Source organism: Delphinapterus leucas, chromosome 12 (assembly GCF_059928025.1).
Source record: "Delphinapterus leucas isolate spDelLeu-1000000601 "Yukka" chromosome 12, BTC_Dleu_Yukka2, whole genome shotgun sequence".
Classification (NCBI taxonomy): Eukaryota; Metazoa; Chordata; class Mammalia; order Artiodactyla; family Monodontidae; genus Delphinapterus; species Delphinapterus leucas.
The window spans coordinates 52,833,984-52,857,970 of NC_143140.1; the positions used below are offsets into that span (position 1 = coordinate 52,833,984).

The 23,987-nt window shown below is 35.0% G+C and overlaps 1 protein-coding gene across 4 annotated transcripts in view; it reads left to right on the plus strand.

Moving 5' to 3' along the window:
* NT5DC1 (5'-nucleotidase domain containing 1) overlaps positions 1-23,987 on the plus strand; it is a 120,598-nt gene that overhangs the window by 26,012 nt on the left and 70,599 nt on the right. The window lies entirely within an intron of this gene.

The window sequence follows — 23,987 nt, forward strand, 5'->3', positions numbered from 1 at the left end:
CCATGCACCATCTTTTTCTGTGATTTTATTTTAGAAGTTATTACTCAGATGTTTAGGTTAGTTCATAATGGGATGATCCTATCCCCTTTATATTTTTAGAAAGCACATTCTTGTGTTAGTTGGTTGAAAATACTTGGTAGTATATAAAAGTAGGGGAAGAAGTCTTTTGGAGGGGAGTGTGGATTTAAACCATCATCTAAATTTACTTCGGTTATTACTTGAAGCCATTAATGTGTCCGTGAATGTTTCTAAATTTCTGTGAAAATAGCTTACTCCAATTCTTATTTTTAGGCTTGAGAGAAACACACGGGTGAAAATGTAGATATGCAGTCCTGTATTTCAGAATTTTAATATAAGTCCTCAGCCATTAATAAGAGAAATATTAACTGTTAGCATATAAATGTTTCAATGTTTGCATACTATTTAAAATTTTTTAGACAGAGGCAAAATATCCATGAATTTGATAGTAGAGTTAGCAATAATTACCCTGAAGAATTTATTTATTATTCTGAGTGTGTGACTTTTTTTTTATTGGAATATAATTGCTTTACAATGTTGTGTTAGTTTCTGCTGTAGAATAAAGTGAATCAGCTATATGTATACATATATCCCCTCCCTCTTGAGCCTCCCTTCCCCCCCCCCCGACCCCCATCCCACCCCTCTAGGTCATCACAGAGCACCAAGCTGAGTGGACTTGTAGACACGGGGCGGAAGAGGAGGGTGGGATGAATTGAGAGAGTAGCATTGACATATATACACTACCATCTGTAAAATAGATGGCTAGTGGGAAGCTGCTGTATTGCACCCTGAAGGATTTAAATTCATTGTTTACAACACTATACTGTGTTCAGTAAATGGCTTCAGATTTTATTGCTTAATTTTGGGTTTTACTTTAGAGTTGCAGTGGAGATTACAAAAACCCTTAACTTGATAAGGTCCTATCATGTCCATTTAAATAAGGTTGCTGTATTCATTTCATAAGAAAAATAATCTTCAGACTTTGCTTTTGGCTTTTTAAAAGTATTATTGGTTTACCTTGCAGTTTCGTTCAGGGATCTTGAATCAGCCCGATTAGAAACGTTTTTTCCCCCAAAGATGAAAGTAAATGTTATCATTGTAATTTTCAGTGGTTAGTATTCTCTTTAACAATGTTAGGAGACTCTTTAAATCAGCTTTCAGGATCCTAAAGAGTCTAATAACAGGAAGTTGAGAGGCCAAATTCTGATTCTTACTAAATTTCATCATTTTGGAGCTAAATCACATCAACTGTACACGTAAAGTAGATGAGAAGGAAAATTCCATAATAGGTATAGATACGTCTTTTTAAAAAATCTCTGCAGAATTAAAGTGGTATGGATTCAGGATTGATCAGTAATTGAATGTTTGACCAGTAGGTGAAATAAGGGTTTGTTCTTTTTCTTCCCTTCCTCCTCCCCTGCATATAATTTTCTGTATATATTTTGAACTAAGCCTTGTATAGCACCTTGTAGAAATGTAAGTGGATAACTCATCTCACTGCCTTCCTTTCTTCTCTCACTTTTAAACCTTTTATTGATTGCCATATTTAAAAACTTACAATGTTATTGGTTGCCATATTTAAAAATTTACAATGTCCTATATGTCTCTATATAATATTCACAGATATATATGAAATATGGCTTTTATATTAGTTCAGATTTACTGAAGAATTGGAAAGATTATATTTTCTAACCATTCTTTTTTTATTGAAGTATAGTTGATTTCCAGTGTTGTGTTAATTTCTGCTGTACAGCAAAGTGATTCAGTTATACACATATATACATTCTTTTTTATATTCTTTTCCATTATGGTTTATCACAAGATAATGAATATGGTTCCCTGTGCTATACAGTAGGAACTTGTTGTTTATCCATTCTGTATATTCTGATCATTCTTTCATCATTGAAAATGATCTATGCAATAGTTTTTGTAATTATACTATTACTCTACTACATCTGTAAGAGACCACAAAGATAACTGAGAGAAGTGGCTGCCTTCTATCTACTATGGTTCATTTGGAAAAGATTTTGAAAAAGTAGGTGAGGTAACATTATGGATGCCCTTGAATATTAGGCTGTAGAATTTGTTTTAAAAGTATTTATTAGAAGTGCATATTCTAGTATTTTTGTGTGTATATATGGTGACACACGCATACACTTATTTGTTTGTAATTGAGACTGATACCCTGTTAGACATCACTCATGTGAAAGTTCAAAGATTAATTCTTGGCCCTTCATTCTGTGCACCTGTGTAGACCAAGTGTTCCTCTGTGGTTACTCTATTTCCAGAACTTTTCACCTTAACCTCTCTAGGTGTCTGTTTTTTCTCAACACAATGAAAAGGTTGTATTAGGTTTCTAAGCTCCTCCCAGCTTTAAAATTAGATTATTCTTGTGCTTGAGGTATTTTGCTGTTTCCTGTGGTGAGACAGTGGGCTTGGCTCCATTTAGTAATTACGAGGCAAAATCCATACCAAGTGGTCATATGCCTTCTTTGGGGGGCATGTAAATATATGTGGGTATTTGTCATTCTATATTCCCATTTAACGTTGGAAAATGTGGTGTCTTTATTGAATAAGCCTTGGATGCTCAACCCTTTTTGCAAATAGTGTACTTATTTCAGCGCAGGGAATCTGACTACTGTTTGCTTTGTTAGTCACATAAGAAACACTGTCTTGTCCAAAACAGATTGTAGAATCAGAATATTTGCTAGCCTCACCCCACCCAATTGTGTATTTAAAACTATTTTTATCCTAAGAGTTTACTTGTAGCTGTTGGAAGTGACTAGTCTGTGGCTTTATGATGGAAACCCATTCTACTTAAAGAACAGAAAGTCATGCTCTTTAAGCTCAGTAACCTAAGTGGTTTTTTAATATCAAATATCAGTGTTTTTTTGCACATCTAGCATTTAGCTGCTATTAAGCTCGCATGTTCATTTTCACTTCCCAGGGTATCATTAATTCACCAAATATTTCTTGAGTACCTTCTGCATGTCAGGCATGGAGATAAAAAACTGGACGAATGATGTACAGCCGCCCCCCCTTACAGTGTTTAAACAGTGGTTCTCAACCTTCTTTCCACAGTCCTGGGGTACATGACACAGTTCCTTCTGTCTTTGGGGTTCATTAAAGATCATGGTGGTTCAGAGACGATATTTAGAAAAAGCTTCTCAGGTGATCATGAGGGACTTCTAAGTTGGAATGTCTTAGTCTGCTATCAGTGTTCTGTTACCAGCTTGTTCATATTAGATACATAATTTTTGTTGTTTTTGTTCATATGGTTTTTAACTTTACTATAGAAAAATTTAGTCTTATCCATAGAAGTAGAGAGAATGGTTACAGTGAATGCCTTTGTGCCCACTACCCAACTTAAACTAATCTCAAGTCACTGTCACTCAATCCTTCTTCCATTCATCACCCCCCATATTTTTAAATCCCATATATTGTACCAATTCACCTGTGAAATTTCAGTATATTTCTCCAGAAGATAAGTTCTTTTTCTTTAAAATAGTATCTTCATCAAACATAAAAAATTAGTTATTTCTTAATTTTATCAGATGCTTTAGTTCACTTCAGATTTCCCCAATTGTGTGTGTACACACACACACGTAAGTGTATATACACACACGTATATACACATATATATACATAAATATACTCACAAACATATGTAGAGATATACAAGCACATGTGTAGCATACATACATATTCATACTTTTTTACTGATTGTTTATTGTTTGTTCAACTTAAATTCATGAATTTCCCCTAATTGATATGTCCCTGTTAATGTAGGTTTCTTATCCATGTCTCTTTTCTCCCTTTACAGCTTATTTGTTGAGAAACTGGGTCATCTTTCCTGTACAGTTTCCTACAATGTGGATTTTGTTGTCACTTAACATGCTTCTCTGTATCCTGTTTTTCCTGTAAATTGGTAGTTAGATCTAGAGGTTAATCTGATTCAGGCTTGAGACACACACACACAAATACTTTTTGGCCAAGAATACTTTATAGACAGTGGTATGGTGTATTTCAATCAGGAGACCTTTTATTGCTGGTTGTTTCTCTTTGTGATATTACTAGGAATGATTATTACCTAGGTAACTTAATTCTACCATTGCTCCTTTGCTTATTAGCTAGAATACTTCTGTAAAGAAAAATACTCCAACTATTTGGTTACCCTGAAGTACAGTTTGTATAGAAAAAGCAGGATAGATACCTTTACCAGTGTATAAAACAATAAGCATATTTCCTAGCATTCTTCAGAGGTGGCACAGTGAGGTGTTTGAGTATCACTATAAACTCATGGATTTAAATGCATTTTATGTTTTTCAGTCCATGGCAGTTGTTATTATTGCTCAGATTTTTCCTCCATCTTTGGTTAGCAGGAACCTTTTCATGTTGGCTTCTGAATCCTTTTGGTATGATCGAGGAGTCTTTTATAGCTTCTTCTGTCCAATATTTTGTACTTGCCCTGACCCAGAACTGTAATTGGGGAGTCTTGGTTCCTTTTGTGGGAAATAGAAGTTGGAGACCACAATCTGGGTGCCTGGGTCCTAAGGGTGTGCATTGTTCCTGGTTCGATGATTTTTTCTGGGCTTTTTTAGTGGAGAGAGCTAGGGGATTCATTCATGTAATGTTAATTAAATATTAGACATCATAACTTCATACTAATACATCTAATTCAGATTGAGGACCACAGGGTGTTTTCTTAGTGACCTGCAACCTGTATTTCTAGCTCCTTAGTACTACACTAAAAATCTCATTCTCATGACAGTAATGTAGTTATTTATTTGCTTTTTATTCCTTAACACTTTGACTTCTTAGAATGACAATACCAACATTCACACCACAGTATTGAAAAAGGTTTAGGATTATTTTTTAATTCTTTTGGTATTTCCATTATAGCTGTATAGTCAAATCACTGTGCCTTATGGTCCCTTGAAATGGCTCATTTCAATGTAGTAATGCTACCCAGTCAATTCACTGTTAGGTTTGTTTTGTTTTGCTTTCAATTTTTAGGAATGCTCTTTTAAAATTTAATTTTGTTTGGTAATTTCCTAAAGTTCCTGTAGTGTGCTGATAAATGTTTCTTGGGGGTTAGGGAGGTCTGTGTGCTGTAATCAATGGTGTAGATACTCCCACCATGGCCAATTGCAAACTACAAGGGTAAAGACAACCAGCTCACAAAACACCTGAACCTTTACCAAGAGCCAGTACAAGCCAGCTCCGACATGCACTACATATTTCCCAAGTCAAATTTACAAAACAAGGAATATTCAGAGAAATCTGGTCTCCATTACTGACCTATTACCCACCCTGTGTTTAACCTTCCTTCTGTAAGTAAGCTTTTTTAAAAAAAAAAGTTTTTGGTTTATCTTTCAATTGTTTTTAAAAATAAGTACTCGGGCTTCCCTGGTGGTGCAGTGGTTGAGAGTCCGCCTGCTGATGCAGGGGACATGGGTTCGTGCCCCAGTCCGGGAAGATCCCACATGCTGCGGAGCGGCTGGGCCCGTGAGCCATGGCCGCTGAGCCTGCGTGTCCGGAGCCTGTGCTCCGCAGCGGGAGAGGCCACAGCAGCGAGAGACCTGCGTACCACAAAAATAAATAAATAAATAAAAATAAGTACTCATTCATATCCCCTTCCAATTTCTTTGATAAGTCACATCCTAATATATATACTTCATTTAACCTTTTTTAATGTAACAGTTTATCTTGAAGATCATTGACTAACGTTACAGAAAGATGGTCCACATTCCTTTCTACAGCTGTGTAGTACTCTATTATATGAATATACTGTAGTATTTTCAATCATTTCCCTATTGATGGCCATCTGTGTTATTTCCTCTTTTTTGCTAATGCAGTTGCTTCTACTGTGTGTGTATATATGTGTAGACACACACACACACACACACATACACATATATATGTTTGCCTGAATCTTTGGGAGAGATTCTTGGAACTGGGATTCATGAGTCAAAAGGTAAATACATATATGATTTTGTTACATATTATTAAATCCCCCTCCATAGGTGTTGTATCATTTTGCATTTCCACCAGCACTATGTGAGAGTGCCTGTCCCTGCAGCCTTGCCAACAGGATGTGTTGTTTAGATTTTGTTGAATTTTCAGATTTTTGTTCATTTTTGTTGAACATTTAGATTTTTGCTCATTTTAGAGTGAAAATTGGAATCTTGGTCTACTTGTAATTTTCATTCCTCTTACTAAGCGTGTGGTGGAGCATCTTTTCATATAGTTAAGACTTTATTTCTAGCCCACTTCTCCTAGAAGTGTTCTGTATCCTATAAACAAACCTCTTTTTTATGATATAGTTTGCATGTGTTTTTCCCAGTTTAGTTTACCCATGAGGGTTTTTTTAACATTTAAAATTTTCTCTTAAGGTACATAAACTGTTGATTCAGAATGTTATTGTTCTTTCAGACTCGGAGCTCTAAGGAACATTAAAGGTTATCTGGATCAATCATTTCATTCTTCAGAGGAGGAAACTAGTTCCTCTGTTATGAATGTCTCATTCCCTAATGTTTAATTGCATTAAATTTATGAAGTAAAGACCTGTTGGTGAGGGAGCCCATTGAGGGAAAACTCCACAGACTAAGCTGATGTGTTCATCTCCTTACCCTAGCAGGATACTGACTTTCCTGTTCCAATCATCCTTCAGTCTTTAACAGCGGAAATGAGGAAGGTGCCCAGAAATTTAGTTAGGGCACTTGGAGGCCCACAGCTTCCACCACCACCTAGCTGCACCTCATTCCTCTTGAAAAGGTTTTAAAAGAACATTCATAGGTGCTATTACAGAACCCAAGAGCTAAAAATGATCTATTTGTGTAAATAACCTAATGTGGTTTAGTGGTTAGATACCTGCTGAGGGCTTGAAAGGAGAAATTCATGCAAAAAACAGGTGTTGATGAAAACCCCTGAAACTTCAGGCCAGGTCAAGAAAAACAGTCATTTAGAAAGTTCGAACAAGGGCTTTATATTCTATTTTCTGTTGCACAATAAATTGCCACATTACTTAAAGAATTCATAGTTTTGTGCTTCAGGTGCTTAATGACATCACCGTCTTTCCATAGTAACCTGCCAAGTTAAAAATATAGAGCTTCTTGGGCTTCCCTGGTGGCGCAGTGGTTGAGAGTCCGCCTGCCGATGCAGGGAACACGGGTTCGTGCCCCGGTCCGGGAAGATCCCACATGCCGCGGAGTGGCTGGGCTCGTGAGCCATGGCCGCTGAGCCTGCGCATCCAGGGCCTGTGCTCCGTAACGGGAGAGGCCACAACAGTGAGAGGCCCGTGTACCGCAAAAAAAAAAAAAAAGAATAAAAAAAATATATAGAGCTCCTTGGCTCTTTGACCTAAGGTCTTCAAGGATCTTGGCCGTCCAGCAGAGTCTCGGCCGTTCAGACACATTCCTACTTTATTAACAAGTTCAGCTTTTCATGTGCAGTCTGCTAAGTTGGAAGGAGAAATTAGAGAATTAAAGTATTAATTGGAGTAGTCATGGGGTAATGCTTTTTATTTAAATCTCTTTGCCCCCCTGCTTATTATAATACATAGAACAACTCCATTATCACTACCTACCTAGAGGGTATGAAGCACAGTTTCTGTGGGTGGCAACCAGACCACCAAGAAACCTTCCTTCAAGACTGATGCCCTGTAGCTGTGTAACTTACTCATATTAACAATTAAAATACATCCTGGTGTTTTTAGTTTAAGTAATGCTGGGCCCCAGTCTGCTTACCTTTAATCAATCAACTGTTACCTGGCCGGCAGACTCTGCCCCTGACTGTGGACAAGTGCTAAAGGGTTACTCTTCCTGCCATCTCTGGCTCCTGCCTTCTTACACCTGGTTTCCTCATTAGTAAAATCCCTAAAGTCTGCTTACTTGCTTTCAGATTTTTAAAGTAATTACTACTTAGAGAAAATGTAGGAAATAGAAAATAAAATTTATACACCACGGAGGTATAATAACTATTAATAGTGGTATTTTCCCCACAAATGATCTGTTTAGTGCTAAGCTTCTATCAATTATCTTTAATCACCTATGTCAAAATAAATCTTGCCACTTCTGATACCAGTAAGACTGAAATGTAGACATGCTATGGTCCTGTCCTGTTTTCTCTTATTTTTATTTGTTAGGAACCTTGGAAGATGAAATAAGATATATGTGAAGTGGTAGAACAGTGTCGGGGAATGCTCAGTAAATGTGAGTGATGGTGATGACCACCATGATGTTGAAGGAGTGTACACCTCTGACGTTATACTTGAATCTCTTTATAGCACCAGTCTTCCCAAATGTTTGCCAAACTTTGAGTCTCTACTGTGTGCCATTTGCTGGGTTAGATGCTGCTAACCTGCTACTGGTGATCTTAGTGAAATGGAGGAGACAGGTAGCAAAACTCTGGCTTCTTCAGAATGCAGAAGTCGTGGATTCTAGCGTGAAACGGTCTTTCAGATCATCAATGGTGTCCTCTTATCACACTTTTTAATTGTTCCTGAATATAATTCAAGGACTGTTGGTTATTTACCAGTGAAACTCCTCTCTGTACAGGTAGTGCCTAGTACAAAGCATGGACCTTGTAAATATTTGCTGAATGAATGAATTAAGAGCTTTAGGAGACCAGGTTTCAATATTTATTGAGTGTGGGCATTTTGCCTCACACTTGTGGGCCTCAGGGGTGGGTCCTTTTGCGCAGTGTTGGTTTGAATTGGGGTATTTTCAGTCTGTGTCTTACCTTAAAATAACTCGGAATTCTTGGAGAAGTCACAGCATCAACAACTGCTTCCAAAGCCATTTCACAAAAGAGACTGTGGCTCCTGTTCTAGTGACTGTGTACCTTCCAGTATCCTATTGGTAATCGAGTTAGAATTTCAGAGTAAGATTTTCCAAAGACTGTTTCTCAAGGTAGCCATGGTTGGAGGTGTAGAGTTAAGTGGATAGGTCAGGAGAGGGGATGAATGGAGAGAGAAAGAAAAAGAAGAGGAGCCCATACTCTCGAGAATTTAAAGGGATTTCTTTAAATGTCTCTGAAACTCGAACTGTACAGTTTTAGAGCAACGAATAACTTTTTAGACAAGCCTGTGCTTCATTTTCCAAATTTCTTCACCCATCCATACCTCATTTACTTGTTGATATATCCGTTCTTTCAAATCCTCACTGTATTAAACACATTGCCAGGAAATACAAATGGGCTCATAGACTACTGACAGCATTTATTAATTCGTTCCCTGCCCAAACTACCTGTTAGCATCTTCTCTCCTGAATGGAAATATGTGACCTTTAAAGGGAAAATAAGTTATTATTTGGAAGGTGGGCAGTGGATAGATATTTTAGAACATTAGAATTTATAAGATGAAAAATTGGAGAATCACATTCAGTATCACAAAAAAATGAATATTTGAGCTGCAAGAAATGCTAATCTTAGTAAGTACCAGAAACTGATATTTAAGTTTTGTCTGAAGCGGACATAAACCCATTTTTTTATGACTCTAGTTAAGTCCTCTGGGTAGCAGTAACACACACATACATGCACACACACACCTGTATTTAGCAAAGGTATGTTTGAGCAGAATTCACTTTTTTCCATTAAAACCATAGGTAATGTATCACTCCATTATTTAATGAACAATGTAATATAATTTTGGTAATATAACATATTACCAAACATATTTTCCACAAGTTATACTTAATATTTACTCTAGCTTCATTATACTTTAATTCAGTTGAAAGATATTTTTTAGCTATGCTTCAGGCCCTGCTTTAGCTCTACACTCATCCCTGGTCATGTTTTTACAAATACTCTTATTTACTGCTCCTGAAATTTGTATGGAGGATCAGGTGTCTTTTAGAATTTTGAAATGTTAGAAAGTGTCCATCTGAATAGCTAACATATATTAAGCTTTTATCATGTGCTAGATACAGTTCTAAGAACTTTGCATTATTTATCTCATTTACTCCTTGTAGCAGCCCCATGAAGTAGGTACTATTATTATCCCCATCTTTAGACATGAAGAATTGAGGCCCAGAGAGGTTAAGCATCCTAGCCAGGATCACACAGTAGGTGATGGTAAAGTTATTATTGTCTATGGATATATTTCTTAAGGATTTACAAGGGAACCCAGTATAATTTTAAGTATAGCACTGTTTAATTCACAACTACTGTGTTGGCTGTTCTTTGTCAAGAATTACACTGTATGACTGTAATCTCATTATGCTTGCTTTCCAGATCAGCTTCTCAAATTTAAGGAAACTGTTTTCATTCTTTGCCATTGAAAGAGCATGTTGTTTCAGTTCTAGAATTGGTTAGTTTAGAATTTGCTAATTAAAAAAGAAGCTAATTAAAAAGCAAATAGTGCTAATGTTAATATGTTTGCTTTTATCCTGAAGAAGTGTCTAATATGGTTATTTTTAGCCCATCATGGTCTTTTATAATGGTTGAAAGGCAGAGTGGCATTACTAAAAAATTCTCAGTGTTTTGGGAGATGTTTGAATTATTACTAATATTTTAATCCTAACAATGGATAAGCTGTAGTAAAAGTTGTGAGGGCTTTTTGTTCTGTAAAAAGAGATCCCTAAATGGGGAAACCTTAGTGTGGGATTCTCAACTTCAGAGAGTTTGATGGTTTTTAAAAGAAAAGGCAGAGAGGGCTTCCCTTGTGGCGCAGTGGTTGAAGAGTCCGCCTGCCGATGAAGGGGACGCGGGTTCGTGCCCCGGTCCGGGAAGATCCCGCATGCCGCGGAGCGGCTGGGCTCGTGAGCCATGGCCACTGAGCCTGTGCGTCCGGAGCCTGTGCTCCGCAACGGGAGAGGCCACAACAGTGAGAGGCCCACATACCGCAAAAAAAAAAAAAAAAAGAAAGAAAGAAAGAAAGAAAAGGCAGAGAGCTTTTTATGAATTGACTTACTATTTGAATTCTCTTGTTGATATATCCTAGGTGACTGCTGACCTACTTCTTCAAATGCTGTTATTTCTTTAGATTTAATATGCTCAGAATAACTCAACTCTGAGCTAAAGCTTAACTGAAGTCCTGTCTTTAGTTCACTCCTGCCCTTCAAATGGAAAAATTATTTCTGAGTTGTCAAATACAACATAAAGAACTCAAGTGTCATGTGATTGTATTGGCGCCAGGAACCTTAAAATACATTTTAAATTTAGTATTACCCTATTTGAACTGGGACTAACATGCTCATCAAATAATCTTTTTTTCTTCAAATTTAGGTAAGTCCATTATTGTGTATAGAAAGTTGTATTCCAGTATACAGTTTCATTGATATAACACCTCTTCTTAATTTTGAGTTCATAGCAGTTTCACTATTTGTGTTTAATATTTAGATATAATTTTTGAGTGGGGCTGGTGGAGTAGCATTAGAATCTATGCTTGGTTTTGTAAAGAGTACACTAATTTACATACTCTAATGGGATATGTTTAGAATTTCATTTTTTGATCTTCATATTTGTATAAAATATTTTATTTAGGCTGAGGTAAAAATGATGGGGAATTGCACCTGACTACAAATATGATGTTAAGAGAGTAAGAGTAGATATTGGGATATTTTCTGTTTTGTCTCCAGTTCTACTTTTCGCTTGATTTCCCCATAAACCTTTCTTTCTCACATTGGTAAATTTAGTTTATAATTGCTTTTTAGCTTTGCAACCAGTAGGATTTGTGTATTGTAACCAAGAAAAGCTTTTAAAGATTAATTTAGTAAAAGGCATATTGATCATAGATGACAGATAAAATAGTACAGTTACAAAAAATAGATGTATGCTTATGTAGCACTACTATAAAAAAATACAGGTATAATGAGAAAAGAATTATTTGGCAAAAATTCTGGTAGGAGAATTTAAGGGGGAAATGTTAAGAGTTTTGTGGCCTGTGGGAAACAACCAACCTTACGAAATACTGTATGTTTTTTGGTGAGGGGAAAAGTGCTCAGTCTACTAGTAACAATTTGTGAGTGATTAACTTAAAGACTTAAAATTTTGTTGTCTGGTACAAATGTTGATTAAACTCATGTAGATTTTGGGTAATACAATTATTATGTTTTGGATAATACCATTTAAAAGCTGACTTCACAGTAATGTTGAGAAATAATTGTATTTGAGGGCCATCTATACTTAGACTTTATTTTACCCTCAGTACTGATACATCAAAATTCTTGTACATTTTAATGCGTATTGTGTGCTACAGTATAACAGTGTTGAACTCCTTTTAAAATGTACTTGACTTGCAGTGTTGATAAATTTATCATAATTTTTTAAAACACTGCATATGACAGTAAAGAGCCCATATGTCTTTTTAAATTTAACTTCATAGCACTTTAGTCTAGGATCTGATTTTTCAACTGAAAAGTGAATATGTGGGTCACTTTAATGAGCTGTGGTTCTTTAGATATTTCTTGTCGTGGGAGGAAAGTGAGAAATAAGAATTTAACTTTGTTTTTCTTAAGAGACATTATAAATATTAAGTCATCTTCTTCAAGGTAAGGGCCATTTGTATAAATGTTGTCTGTCTGTGAGACCCTAGTAAAGCCCTAGAGTTTGTCAGTCCCTTTTTAAATAGCATTCCCTGATCAACACTCTAATTAGATCTGATTCAACTTTGTCGTCAGATTGGCCTTGAATTTGTTTTGTATCTTATGTGTGTCATGTACTTCGCTTTTCTCATTTGACCCACGGAACCTCATGTGACAGATATTATCACTCTTCCAACATAAGGAAACTGAAGCCCAGCAGGTAAAGGACTTGCACAGGTTCAATAAGCCAGTAGGTGGCAGAGCAGAGAGTTTGGACGCCAGGTTCAGATGCTACATTGGCATTTTCCATAAGAGCATGCAATCATGTATTTTTAAATACTCCTCTTTTGTTTAATTTCCTCTGATGGTTACTTAAATCAATCAGCTTATACTAAAGTTCCATCCCTTATAAGCTAGCTGAAATGCTAATGTAGCAGTTTTACATCATTTGGCTGCTGTACTTTCTCAGGGTAGAAGCAACTCTTTTGCTCTTCTGGCCACATTATGCCTGTCTCCCCTTCCTGCCTTACATCATTGCTTTCCACAGTTTTCAAGAACAAGGACCCCTTTTTTTAATATTTAAAATTGGGAAAATTTTGAGGTATATATAGTATATATAATTCTTTTATACAAAAAGCAAAGAATATTAACAAAGTGGACATATATGTATCTGCCACTCACCTGAAGAAACCTACATTATCGCTACTCTTGAAGCATCTGTGCCTACCTCCCTGACTTATTCCCTGTGTTCCCCCTGTAGGTAACTCTGCTGAATTATGTGCCTATTATTCCTCTGTCATCAGAAAGGATGGCCTCCCACATCCCACCCCCCAAAACACACGTACATAGCCCACAATAACTTTTTTTATTGCATGTTTTTAAATTCTGTTTAAAAGGAACTATACTGTGTTTGAGCCTCTGCAACTTGATTTTCTGATGCAACATTATGATTTTTGAGATTTGTCTATATTATGTGTGTGGCTGTCGTTTGTTCATGTTCTACTGCTATATAGTTTCCCGTGGTATATCAGAATTTATTTGTTCGTCTGCTGATGGATATTTAGCTTATTTTTATTTGCTTGCTGTTAAAAATCATGCTGTTTTAAACATTCTTTTACATATTTCCTAGCTACCCAGAAAAGAATTTTTCTAGGGAGTACACTAGGAGCATAATACTGAATATACATATTTTCTCTTTTACTAGATAATGCCAGATTGTTTGCTAAAGTAATTTTATGTTTTACAGCAGAGCATAAGAATTACAACCACGTGGTGTCATCTAAATTTTAAGGTTTATCAATCAGTAGTTGTAAAATGCTGTCTCATTAGATTTTTATTTGCATGTTCCTGATTTCTAATGAGGGTGAGCATATTTTCATATGTTTATTGGCCGGTTGTGTTTACTCATCTCTCAAATGCCTGTTTGTATCTTTGCCCATATTTTATTGAGTTGTCTGTTGTTGTCATTGGGTTTTTTTGACATTCCTTCCATATTTTGAATATTGATTTTCATTAGTTATGTGTTTTGCAGATATATGGCATCTTATATACTGTCTACAGCTATCTAGCCAAGAAAAACTCTATTTTAAAAAATAGCTCATTGAGATGCAGTAAATTAATTGTTGTTATTCTTTTCCCAACTTTCCAGTGGGACTCTATGCCATTGTATATTCAAGAAAAGACCTGGCACCTCTTTGAATGATGGTAGAGAAGGTTTCACTAAATTTTTCTTTTGATGACTTTCTTTTCTGTAATAGAGATAGGTGATCATTCTCTTTACAGAATTTGAAATTCTAGGCTTACTAGAAAAAGTTCTACATAAATCATTAACAAAAGTTTATATTCGACATTTGAATTCAAGGAAAAGTTATTTTCATGCAATAATAACTAGTACCACATTTGTGTTATCGGGATTTCCAACAGGAAAATGTTTCCGATTGAGGATTATGATCAGCATTTAATTACCGAAAATCCTCATACAGGTCCTAATTGTGTTAGTAAGTGATTTTCTGAGAAAAATACTGTAAATGTGGTATATCTGTAGTCTAGAAAAATAAAGAGGAATTCCTTTTACAGGAAAATTTTGAAGTTACTTGGATTAAAAATCAAAAAAATATTTGTTACCTTATTTTCACTTCATAGCTGATTTGTAATGCATGATACAAATAGAATTATAAAACATTTTAAGGGGGCTAAATGGATACCCGTTCAAAATATGAAACTAATGTTAGTACAGTTCACAGGTGTTCCATTTTATTTTTTAGAATTTTGGGCACCGATTTTAGCAATTTAATTTTAAAAGAGAAGAATACCACAAACTCTTTTAGTAAACATCATTTTTGCTTTTTTTTTTAACCTGGAAAAATCTTAAGAAAAAGTAGTAGAGGTTGCATTGAGTTGAAAAAAAAAATTTACTAACATAAAAATCAAAACCACAACCTAATTTGTCTACTGAAAAAGTATCTCCTGCTTAGTTTCAGGTTTCATATTTTATATTTAAGGATTTTATATATCATCAATGCCAATTCCACTCTCAAACTCATTTTTTACTCTTAAAACATGTTCAATGAGCTTGTAACTTGTTTCCAGTAATTTTGTTGAAATCTGTTGGAATCTGAAAACAAACATGTACAGGAAAATGAGATTATAGTGTGTGGTGAAAACTAAGTTTTGTGCTTGTAATAAGAAATGTCTTTAGCGATCTGGGCATCTTGATAGAATGATAACTCAAAGAGGCTCATGGCAGTGGAATCAGTGAAATAAATGTATATTGTTCTTCGAACCTTGAAAAATAATTTGGCACTGCTCTTCTTGTTTCTTTTCATTTCTTGTCACCTGTCTTCTTCAGATGCTGAAGATGCAAGGTTCTGTATTTACTAGCTCTAGGAGATATTTTCTTATTCAAAGGCCTTTGTTTCAGATGCTTCAGCTCTTCACACATGTGTCAGTCTGAATACATGGAAATCAAGCAAATGCCTCAAAAAACCTAGGTTAACTATTCTCTATTTATGTTTTATGGTGGGAAAATTGGTAGATAAAAGCATAGATATTATGGTTTTATCTTATTTGGAAGAAGGCTCTGGTTCTGTCATACACATTTTGCTATTACTGTGAAATTCCAGAGACATGATTTTGTTATTTTGTATAATATTTAGGAGTAATATCAAAATGCCTGATACTTCACTCATACTAAATTTGCCTCTGGCATAGATAATAATTAAAGGAATTTCCACCAACATAAATAACATTAGAAGGAATAGTGCTACATTTTTCTGCTATATTTTTTCTGATTTTTTTGTTTAGAATGAATTAATTCTACTACTTATAGTTTTTTTCTCCCTATGAAAACTGCCAACAAGTTACACTATCCTTGTTAGCTGTAGATAAGGAATGGGAGTGTGCCCTTTTTCCTAAGACAAGTGATCATTTTATGGATAAGCCTATAAGGAAGTAAGTCATTTACTTAAAAAATTAACTATAATGATTTGTTTTGTTGTAATCAAATCAAGAAGGATTATTACTTTGTCATTAATTGCAGCATGGCTGAATTTATATCAGTGTTTGGTTGTGATGTATTTTCTCTACTAGATTTTAATCTATAACAGTAAGAAATTTTTAACCCTTTATAAAAATGCAGGTGTGAATGGGATGTCTTAAGCCTTTTTTACAACTTGGGGAAAATTTTAGAGAGATAGGAGCTTTTTCATTATGATTTTTCACAGTCATTGCCAAATAAGTATGGTCGTTGATTTTTTTAATGAAGAGGATATCCAGAGCTAATTTATTCCTGGTATTGGCCATTCTACATTTGAACATTATTGAACCTCTAGGGTTTTATATATAATTGGAATCCATTTTTATAACAGAAAATATGAAAATGAACATTTATTCTTGTTACAATGTTAAAATGTAAACTTACAGAACACCAACTTCCATTCATATACACTGAGCTGCTAAATATGTTTGTTGAACTTGTCTTTTCTGGTTTTCTATATTACTTTAAATATAGGATTCTAAGATTAGAACACAAATATTTGGGTGTATTTGAATTAACATTGATTTCCAATAAGCTAGTAAATGGACTCTTAGAGCTAATTTTAATCCACACCAGACTTTGGGACACACCAGACTATTTCCTAGACTTCACAGCAGTAATACAGTCTTGAGAGGGACTGGGTGTGATTGCAGTTGTCTCTGACAACTTTGAGCTAGTTCACCATATCCCAGCCACAAATATGCATGATAGGAGAATAAGACCTCTCTTCGGCATATAGTTCAAAATGAGACTTTTTTTAACCCAGGGATCTTAGACTGACAGCATTGACTTGTCTGCACAACTCTGTTGAAAGTTCCTGGATTTATTTTAAAATGTGCCAGCAGTGGGGACGTGATCTAAGGGAAAAGGATTCAGCTGGAGTATGATGTTGAAATATTCTCAGAGTGAATGAACTCTTAGGTTTGATTCTTGTATCAGATTGACACATGAGAAATGGAGTGCCTCTTAAGTCTAGTATGTGAGCAAAGTAATAGGACGTAAAAGCTTCCTATGGGTTTGAAGCTTTGTAATAGACTGGAAGGTTCTTTAGGATCTTCCCCTCCCTCTGCAAAGTGTGTTATAATACAAAGGATACTGATAACTGCTTACCATTAAATGTCTCCAAATGAATTTGTTTTGAAAGATGATATATGATGATATGAGTCGGCAACAAAATATTTGGATTTTCTACATCATAAGATCTGAGTTCAATAACTCTACATTGTGAGATTCTAAAAAAAATTAAACAATAGTATTAAATTGATGGCTAAAAAGGAATGCTGATTTTCAAAATGCAGTTTTCTCTGTTCTTTATTATTTCTTAGTAAGGAGACTGGTTACATCATTGCTTGAGAATAAATCCACAAGCTTCACATTCATTTAAGACATTAAAATGGGTTCTTTGTTACTTTATTACAAGTCCTGTCATTGTCATCTTACTATTTTCTCTTCATCTCTTACCCAATATTTATTTATTTACCATTTTATACATTCTTCTACTCTTAATGTTTCAGAGCTTTGTCTTAGGTATTGCCAGAGATCTATCTAAAAACCAAATTTGTGTCTTCCATCCAATAAAATATGAAAATGGTTTGTTTCTTTTTTTTCCCACTTTATATTTTATTTTCTAAATAACATTCTGTTATTTAGAATACGATTTCATTTTTACCAGTAGCTGTTATGTGGCTGAGTTGAAAATTCTATTTGTAAACCAACCAAATAGAGTTTGGGGTACCTTCTCACCTTCTTTTAACATTTATTCAACAGTATTTAAGAGCAGTGAACACTTGCACAGAATTTTGTGTTTGGTAATTATCTTAATTTAGTATGCAATCTAGGCTTTTCACGGAGCACTGTACCAGGCAGCAGTCTTCTCTTATTTCTGGAGAGCAGCACAAAAGTGGAGAGAAGCCCTCCTCCTCCTAACTCTGCCCAGGTACCAGCCACATGTTGCACAGCCCAGCTTGTTGGTTATGGTTATAGTTAGCACTGATAAGGAAGAACTTCATACTTTGTAGTGGACAGAAGTTGAGGTGGGTGTGGGTGGTTAGAATTTGGGGCAGAGAGAGTCCCTAAGGTATGATAAAGCAGTGTGGATATTCTGAGATTCCAGTCCAGTATATAATTAAAAAGAAATAAAGCAAATAAAAAGTTATCCAGGCTGTAGAAAAAATTTTTTATTTTGTGGCATCATCCTGTGATTCTAGGTAGCTTCCTAAATGGACTTGATCATACTTTGACCTTTCAAGTTCAGAAAAGGGGGGGAAAGGGAATATCTCTGCAGCTATATGGCATAAGTAAATAATTGGAGTTGCTTCACTCAAGATGGGGAAAAGAAATCCCTTTGGGTTAAAGCTAGGAATATTCTCAGATGGCCGCTTGGAAATTTTCTCCTTAAAGAAAGAAAGAATTGCCGGGGGGAGAAGAAAGATAAATGAATTAACAAGTAAGAATTAGGGTTAAGAAGAATATTTATACTATCTGTATCTTATCCTGTATCCTGTAATTATGACACAACATAGCATATTTCTTAAGCTTTAGTGTACTATAAATTCTTCCTGATCTATATTTTTTTACGAATCATAGTATTATTAAAACTGAATAGATAGTCCAGAAATAGACCCAAAAGAATTAGGAAATTTATTATACGATCAAAGCAGTTCAAATCAGTGGAAAATGGTTTACTCTGTAAATGCTGTTTAACCCATGGGTAGCTTTCTGGAAGTAAAGTTGTGCCCTACCTCCAAATATATCTAACACCAAAATATATTCCAGAGATCAAAGGTCTGACCATTAAAAAGAAATCATTAAATTGCCATTAAAAAATGTAAGACCAATATGTATTTTTTTAAATCCTGGAGTCAGAAAACCTTTCTAAGTGTAGCCATAAAAGAAAAGGTGTATGAATCTGATAACATTTAAAAAACATTCTGCATGTGAAGAAAAATACAAGCAAAATTAAAGACAAATGAAAAACCAGGAGAAAAATTTCCAACTCATGTAATGGACAAGGTGCTAATAGTCTTAAAATATAAAAGTTTCTTTAAAAACATACTAAAAAAAGTTCAATAATGGACAAAATATATAAACAGTTAACAGAAAAGGAAATATAAATGGCTTTAAACTTGTGCAAAGATGTTCAGTTGCATTCATAACAAGAAGTTGCAAATAGAAACTGCTGCACAAAGTGTAAATTAATACATACTTTAAAATTTTTAAATGCACATGACCTTCACTCAAGAATTCCATCTCTAAGAATTTATCCTACAGATAATTATAATTGCATGTGTGCAGAGGACGTGTATATATAAGGTTACTTGTTACACCATTTGCAATAGCAAAAGAAGGAAGCTACTCAAATATACATTAATAAAGACTAGCTACAATTTCATACATCTGTGCAATGAAACATTAAGTAGTCATTGAAAAGATGGAGCCACCTTGTTAGGGACTGATATGGAAGGACCTCCAGAATATATTTAGTAGAAAAAAATGTGTATAGAATATATTGTAAACAGCCCTTGTGTAAAATACATATAATTGTTGTATATGTATCACGGACTATCACGGTTTATGTAAGATGGACAAGAAACTAGTAAGAGTGGTTGCCTTTTGGGAGGGGAATTGGATGGGGTAGGAGAGAGGCTGACTTTCCATTGTATGCCCATTTTTACCTTTTGAATGTTGTAACATGTAAAAGTATAATATATTCCAAAATACATCTTTTAAAAAGACAAAAAGCAAAAGAGAAAAGAATGAAGCATTTGTTTTCATTGAATTTACTGTACATGCCATCCAAAGAATTCCTTTCCTGCATTTCTGAGCATTTGAATACAGTAGTAGATAACAATAATCCTAAAGTTATAGTTAATTTTTTTTTTTACTAATACTACTGAATCTTACATTGCCTTAGGACCATCCTTGTGAATATCAGGTTTCATTGTACTCTCAAAATATGGACATGTTAATTAATAGATGTATTAACGATGATAACAGAATTTTTTATGTATTTTTTCAGTACATTAGTTTTTTTGTTAAGGAAGAAATGGTTAGAAGTTAGATGGTTTGTATAACAAAGTCATTATTATCTAAATTTTGAGATTTTTTTTGTTTTTCTCTGTGGGAAAACTGAGCAAAATAATTAGGAAAATAATGTTTACTATTAAGATATACTTAAATGTACTGACTTTTTAAACTCATATTTTGAGTGGGTACCTTTATAGGCAGTCATTTCTATAAGTAAATCAAACCGAAAGCATAACAGGGAAAATAAGAATCTAGCCAAAGAAATATTTTCAGTAAATATATATTATATGACATGGATTTATAAGTTACAGCTTATTTGAAGGAGCCAATCCTTTTTATCACTAGAACATACTGAAAATTTAAGTGATGAAAATTAACCATTCTTCTCAGACTTTCCTAGACATTTGGATTTTCATTCTATTTCACAAGTTTCTTAAGTTTTTCTTTCTTTCTTATAAGACAGGTACATAGCCCATGGACAAACACAGGTGGGCAGCAAACCAACAGAGTTCTCAAAATATTTTTTTCCTGGCAGGACATTTTAGGGTAATTACACATTTGGGTCAGAATTTGAAGGTGTAAGTGATATTATTAGCATATGCAACAAATTTAAATTACTCAGTGACTTCTAAAACATTAAGAACTTTTTCATAATTAAAAGCGTAAATAGCTGTGTTTGTCACTGCAAAATTTCAGAGCTTTATAAACCACTTCTATATACTAACTTACGTTTCTTCCCACTATGTGTGACAGGAAATCGAATAGACAGTGTGTTTCTATACTAGACTGACTTTGCATTTTAGGATTATAGTCTTCTAAATGATTTCCTTGCCAATATTAACAGAACATTGACCTATTCAAAGCCTGCTCTAGTAGGATAAGTAAGTTGAGTCTGAGATGGAGCTCTCCAAACAGAGTGCTATTTGAATAGTGAAATATATAGCACAGTTGCTTTTAACAAAAGTGAACCAAAGGACAGCTGTCAAAAAGGGTGGCTAGACTTGTAACTGGAGAGAGAGCTGTTTTCCACAAGAGTCCCATTGCTTAGTACAGTCACTGAATTAAAAAGGAAATAGTTGAGCTTAATCTCAATGCATCAAATCAGTATAGAGATTGGGGTAGAACCTTTGAGTCTGCAATCTCTCTGTAAAATAAGTGCTCTCTGTAAAATAAGTGGTGAAAGAGTTATGGAATTGGAGAGCTTGAAGATTCTTAGAGATCTTTTTGACCAGTCTCCTTTCTTTAGAGATGAGGAAATTGAGAAGGAATCTGATTTATACAGAGAATCAGGATTAGGGCCCGTGGCTTTTTATCTAAAGTCTGGTACCCCCTCACAGGGATATTATTTCCTAGGATAGCTCCCTTTGAGGATTGCCCCCAAACTACTCTTAAGGACCTGAAAGAAGGCTTGTGGGCCATGAATGATGAGACTAGAAGCAAAGAAGCTAGATCATGTAGTTGTGAAAACCCAAAGAGCTTGGTCTTTGACAAAGGCCGTGAGAGGCCAAGGCTTGAAGGATTTTTTTGCAGAAAAGTGACCTATTAAATATGTGTTTCAAAAAGATTACTCTGGCTACAATATGCAGAATTTTGGGGAGTCAGTGGTCACTGGGAGGTCATTAAGAAAATGGTGTCTTGGACTAGAATGGTGTGGTGTGGCTGGAGTGAAGTAGCTGGGTAAAAGTGATATTTAAATGTTATTTTTGAGAGATTGGAGTGTCATCTTGCAGTATTTGATAAGCTTATTTTTATTCATGTTGCTTGCTATTGTAGTTCTCTGTCATATATTCTTGTCATTTAATATAATATCAGTAGGGAAACTGGAGAGTCTTGGAATATTATATTTAGTAAACATCAAATGTGAGTTTGGGAATATCACTTAAAATTATATGTAATATATACAGAGTTCTCATTTAAATATTACATAAATTGATTTAGGTACTATGATTGGCACTTAAATTTTTTGAATAGAAACAGTTTCAGGTTATATGTGATTTTAGGAGTTTTGATAACATGACATTTGACAACTTTTTACGGCATTTAAAAATGTTATCTTTCGTCTGCAGAAGTCTTGGCATCTCTGGATTTACCTGTGTTTCTGAATTTGATCAGGTAGTAGGGTTTGCATCTCCTAATTGTAATTTGTATCACTTGCTCATCCCTTTTTTTTGCTTCTGTACAGTATCCTGCCCATCTTCCCACTGCCCTGAGTGCCTGCACCATCCCTCTTCTCTCTCCCCTCCCCCTACACAATGAAGGATTGTCGTGTCAGAATGTGTGCACCTTTCAGTGAGTGTATCAGCCATCATAAACCCCATTCATATGTGCAAATACACTTTTACTATGCATATTTTTCCTGGCTAATTTTTTCTCAAAATAAATTACTCAAGAAGGAAAATCCTAAATGTTTTCAACTTACACTGTTTTGGGCTTATGCCCTCCAGAATTATCATATGATTAAAAGCCTTGTAGAACAGGCTTTTATTCTGTTAATTTGCTTATTCACTTGAAATATATTGAGCATTTGCATGTTGTTCCTTTTTGTCATTATATAGTGTCCTTCTTTATCTTTCTTCATAGCCTTTGTTTTAAAGTCTATTTTGTCTCTTATGAGTATTATGACCCCCGCTTTTTAGTCATTTCCATTTGCATGAGAGATCTTTTTCCATCACCTTACTTTCTTGCATGCTGTTCATTATTTAAGTTTGTTAATATAGGGCTATGAAATGTAAATAATTTATATGTGGTCTCTTGGTATGCTTTTAGAACTCACAGTGTTAATCAAGAAAACAATACATGTAAATATTGAAAAATGTGACATTAGGCTGTTAAATTTAGGGTTAGGTATATAGATAGTATAAACGTTAGAAAACATTACTTTTTATTTCTACTTCCCATTTATAATGGGAATAAAGTCTGGCCATTTTAGCTTTTCTGTAATAAATACCAGTTTAGTCTAGCACAGCAAATAAAACTTCAAATAATAAAAAGGCAGCAATAAAATACTTCACTGTAGCCTGTGAATAATAACAGCTCTTTTCTTGATGACTGAAACATTCATAATCTGATCATTTTGTCTCATCAAATATTATTTTGTTTCTGGAGCACTGAGGAGTTTATTTTGGCTTCTGAAGCTTTATAAGGACTTGTTATTTGGGGAGTAATTGATGCCAACTTAATCGAAAACACCTATTTTATTTTACTAAGCTACTTCTTTGACTAAGATGCAGGATTACAGTGACCTGGTTTATTCTGGTACACTATTCCTTACAAAGGAGGAGAAATGGAAATTTTGGAGGAGATAGAGTTTGTGAGGTTTGTGTTTCATAGTCTTCTTTAAAAGGAAACACTGTCTTCATTATACTTTCAGTTCAGTTAATTTTGAAATGCAAATGTTAAACTAGTTTGATGATTAGGAACTTGAAATGGGCATATATGATTGGCAAATATAGGAACTGTTTGATTCTTCTCTGTCTGTTAATGATTTGGGTTTTATCACCTTAAAGTTACACACAGGAGTTGACCCTTCAGCTTCTTTTACTACTTACCTTCCATCCCGTTTATCCTGGCCCCTGTTTCTACACCATGAGATAGATCCCTTTGCCTCTTGTCTCAGAAATAAGAGAAAACATGGGCTTCCCTGGTGGTGCACTGGTTGAGAGTCCGCCTGCCAATGCAGGGGACAAGGGTTCGTGCCCCGTTCTGGGAAGATCCCACGTGCCGCGGAGCGGCTAAGCCCATGAGCCATGGCCGTTGAGCCTGCGCGTCCAGAGCCTGTGCTCCGCAACAGGAGAGGCCACAACAGTGAGAGGCCCACGTACCGCAATAAATAAATAAATAAATAAAAGAAAACATTAGATAACAACTTCTTCAACTCTTCTACC